Source organism: Gadus morhua, chromosome 12 (assembly GCF_902167405.1).
Source record: "Gadus morhua chromosome 12, gadMor3.0, whole genome shotgun sequence".
In the NCBI taxonomy this organism is placed as follows: Eukaryota; Metazoa; Chordata; class Actinopteri; order Gadiformes; family Gadidae; genus Gadus; species Gadus morhua.
The window spans coordinates 4,467,896-4,472,875 of record NC_044059.1 but is presented as its reverse complement, the minus strand read 5'-3'; positions in this window follow the sequence as shown (position 1 = coordinate 4,472,875).

Below are 4,980 nucleotides of genomic sequence, written 5' to 3'. Positions count from 1 at the left end.
TCAGCAGCACTAACCTTGACTTCCAACTGTATGTATCTGTTGGCTTGCATTGCTCCGCCTGTCAGTCAAAGAGAGCCTTGTTTGTTCTGTGGGAGGGGCGGTGAAGGTGTCGGTAAACACCTTCCAAAAAACGTTTTGTAGCGACGGGGAACTCCGTCATGCATCAAGGTTAATGCAGATGTCTCGTCTCATCAGGCTCACGTTCCACTGGCTGGGTCAATATCTGCTGACAACCCCTGACAGTCTAGCATGTTTTCCCAGCTTCCAGACAGAGGCACACAGAAATGGTTATGGTTTGAAATGGGAGAAGCAGTGGAGAACTAGGTCTCCGTGGAAGCATTCGAGAACTGGGATTTGGACTCCATAATCACATTCTGGGAGCCCAACCCCATAGCCTTTTCATCATGCAGCTGTCCAAAACCTCTCCAGAAGTGAGTTTTTTATATCGGTCCTCATCAGTCAGTGCTTATAAACAGCAAACAACAAAAAACAACAAACAACAAATGTGTTATCAAGACCAACTTTAAGCAGCGCAACAACAATAGTCAGAGTTTTGTTTTTCTCAAGTGCATTCCCAGAAAGCTCCAACATATAGGCTCATATATATACGCTGACACTAGTTTTGACGAAATCCCTATAGTTACTAGTTTTACTAGTTTTGATTATATCCCTCTAGTCACTGGTTCGACTAGTTTTGAGTAATATGCGAAGATGATGAAACATTTTCCTGCCAAACTGTTAACATTTTAAAAAACAGTATGAATGGATAGGATGAACTTCAAGTCTCAAAAATCCAGGAGCAGACTACCAGCATACTGGGTGTCACTGTGGCACAAGTTCAGTTATGCAGACATCTCCAGTGATGTTCCATCTTCATACAGAATTTCCCAGATTACATTTCCGTTTGATGTTCCAGTGATTCTATGTCAGTTGATAAAGCAATATGTTTCTCAGCTCCAACCTCTCAAAGCATCAAACAATTGAGTTAAGAGATTTTAGGCAAGCGCAGTCTAACCGGCAAGTGCCTCTGATGGGTGGTATTTGCGACTGCTGCAGGGCGAGCCCGTACACGTAGCAAGTTAAACACAAAGAAAGAAATTACCCCCATCGACCACCTCTCATGTCTGGCTATCTGAAATACTCTGTCTCTTGTTTTTGTTTTTCTGCTCTCTCTCTCTCTATCTGCATATTTATTTGTCTGTCTGTTTTTTTGTCTGTCTGTCTCTCTGTCTGTTTTTCTCTCTTTGGTGGCAATCATGGGTTCAAAATATCCCTCCATCTGGAGGCTAGTAAGGTCTGGGGGCATGAGGGTCTGTGAGCGTGGGGGTCTGGCGTCTAGGGGTCTGAAGGTCTGCGAGTGAGGGGGTCTGGGGGTCAAATGGTGTGTGTGTGTGTGTGTGTGTGTGTGTGTGTGTGTGTGTGTGTGTGTGTGTGTGTGTGTGTGTGTGTGTGTGTGTGTGTGTGTGTGTGTGTGTGTGTGTGTGTGTGTGTGTGTGTGTGTTTGTGTGTTGGAATGTGTGAGTGTGTGTGTGTGAATGTTTGAGTGTGTATGTGTGTGTGCGTGCATGTGTTTCTTTGTGCGTGTGTTTGTTATCAAGGTTTGTGGTCACAGGGGTGCTGCTGCAGTGGGGTTCCAACTGGGTTATGCTGTCAGAACAAGGAATAAGGTGGACAACATTCTGACACACGATAGTATGGTTGAAATGTTTATGTACCTCTCTCTCTCTCTCTCTCTCTCTCTCTCTCTCTGTGTCTCTGTCTCTCTCTCTCTCTCTCTCTCTCTCTCTCTCTCTCTCTCTCTCTCTCTCTCTCTCTCTCTCTCTCTCTCTCTCTTTCTCTGTATAAATTGACCTTGCAAAACGTTAGAAAAGTTACTAAAGTCAAATATAATACAAATGTATTTGTGTATAAACAATGAGGAAGTAAGGCTATCATATTAGATCATGGGGTTATCGTTGGGATAGGGTTGATTTAGTCAAAGTATTCAGAAGTAATCAATCAAAAGACCTTTGTTGGCATGGAAAATAATTTTATGTTACCTGTCTCTCTCCCTAATAAGACCAAACAATGAATTTCCTTAGCTCAATATATAGTTGAACATTTACTTTTATACCTTAAACTGACAAATCAATCTCATTGTTTAATGAGTCAAAATGAGCCAATGATGAAATAATATTGTCACGGCCGCTGGCCAAGGTGCAGAAAATGGACCGCAATGCAGACACGATATACTTGAACAAAAAAATATTGTTTTATTTTAAACAGGGGTCGTAGGCGACAGGCACCAAAGAGCAAGGGCAAAGCCACAGTGGGGGGAAACTAAGGAGCTTGGCTAGGCACCGGGGCACTAAATTCCAGGGGAACAGAAAACTAGCGGTCGCAACGACCGGGAAAATGTCCAAAAGGAAGTCCAAAAAACAGGGAGAAGATTGCAACATAGAGGCAAGGGCCAGGGAGAGGGCAGGGGCAAGACAAGGGCAAGAGCAAGGGGGGGTCCTGGGCCGAGCACGGGTTTGGCGTGGAGCCACGTGGGCGTGGGCTTGAGCATGGTGTGGCGTGGCGTGGCGTGGAGTCATGAACGAAGATAAATCACACTATCCTGTGGCAGGATGTAATCAGCCACTGATTGGTAATCAGCCACAGGTGCGCTGGTGGCACAGCATCAGTGGCGATTTTGGTTTGGAAACTCTGGTGGGGCCCATGCAAGAAAATATTATAACGCAATCCAGAAATACCACATATTACTACCATCACAACAAAAACAGTAGCAAGTGACAGAGGGGACCAAAATTGCAGCTGAATAATGCCATCACTCAAACGCGAATCTGACGACATATATTAGGCTATTATAGCAATAGCACCACCAAATGGCAGCGTTCAAGATCTCACAATATCAAAACTCAAGAAAACAACAACGTGGCAACAATAAAAACACAACGGCGCACACCCTTTACACAGCAATCAATATACAAAGCCACCACTCACAATATACCAAAAAAATAAGAAGTATGGTTTAAGTTGTATTAAGTTTGCAGGCCACCATACTGTACAATTAACAATGAATCTAGCCTGATAGAGTGGTTGCCTATTCAGACCTGGATAATCCTGGGTGAAAATTTAAGTAAGTTTGGGCTAAGATGGTAATTACCTGTGCTTTAAGGACAGTGCTGTCTGGTCTCCTTTGTGTGCCTGAGGTGAAACACAAGCATTTTTTTCTGCTTGAACCACTCCTGGTCGAACGATCTATTCTTGTCCTTTCCCTCTTGAATAATGATTAAATCCGTCGGGCGATGTGGTCCCAAACGTTTTATCTCCAACTTCTGTTCAAGTGCTAAATCTCACATGAGACAGATACTCAACACGATTCATCATTTAATGAATGAAACGTCCATTTGTTGTTATTTACTGTAACTGTAACAGTAACTACGTTAGCTAGCTAACAAGATCTGATCGGCTCCCGCCGTAAACCCCGCCCTTTCTACAAATCAGCCAATGAGAAGAGCTTTGGGGCACTAAACTTCTGGCCCCACCGCCGAAACAGAAGCGGGCGTTGCGCACGCGCTTGCTCGCGCAACAGCACCAGTTTCCTACACTGCAGCAGAAAGGGCCATCTCGGCTGGGCCCCACCGAGAGGAACAGACGAGACGGAGCAACGAACTATTTCACACACAACTACTACACTACAACAATTGCGTTCATCAAATTAAAACTGCGGACATGTAATTAATTATTAACAATTAATGTATTATTAACTTATGCTCAATGACATTTTTTAAAAAAAAAAGAAAAGTATAATCGTGCCCTGCACGGCAGCGTTCTCTGGTGGGGCCGTGCCCCACTGGCCCCTATTGCAAAGACGCCACTGCACAGCATGCCAAAAACCAGGGGCGGAGTGAGGCCATAGAGTGGGCGTGGCTCGGGCACAGTGAAGGCAGGTAGCAGGAGGGAAGTGACAGTGACAATTATAAGACTTTGGAACGTTAAAGATCGAAGGACTTTAAATTACAACGTTTTACATTTTCCAGCCATTGTGACACAGCAATCTTGATTCAAGTCTAAAATGGTTATTCTCTTATAGTGCCTTTCAAGTTATTTGGAAAACCAGCGACAATTATCTATTGTATTTATTTTTTAACGGGAGCTGTATTTGTCTAATTAACCAGCATCAAAGTGTCAGCAGGAGTGATGACTAGTGCTGCGGCGTTAGGGTTAGCTCGGTAGCTCTTAGTTTGTCATCTGGCCCACATGCTCATAGCATCCCTCCCTGATGTTTGTGTATGCGTGAGTGTGCCTCTCCTAATGTTGTTCCAGTCCGCAAGGCAGGCAGAGTTCAGCCTTTAAGAGCAGGCCGTTCCCTTCCATTTAACCTGAACTAGTGAGTAAGTTATGAGTTGTGTTAAGAAAATAAAACCTCTGTGTTTTAGGTTTATTTTAAACAAAACTTGATATCCACAATAAAAAAGCTATCTGGAGTATCCCGGCTCGAAGGGAACAAATCTACATTCGATGGAATTTCCAACTGTTGCCGGTCTGGCTCAGTGGAGTGCATATATCTTTAGCATAGGACTACATGAACACAATGACGATACGATACGTTGCAACTTTATTAATCCCCTGTAATATTGATAATAATAAAAATATATAACAACAATAATTCCATTGCATTGCACCAGCAATGACTGCTAGGGCCTCTTGTTGCACTTGAAGCACTTGAAGTTTAACATGAATAGGGTTGATTTAATAATTAAAACCAATCCGTTCTGTAGGCTATTATTTTGTGCAAATTATAGCAAACAGTAGATTCACAGCCTCTTCACAATGGCTTTAGCACGAGCATCAAAGGGTGGCGTATAAAACAGATTCAGTTGAAGATGTAAAAGATATACCCTTATACGTCCATCATCATATCAGGGATATCTGGTAGTTTGGAGCTTGCATGATAGTTCGGTATGTCGGCTTGTTGCTTCAGGACACGTCAAA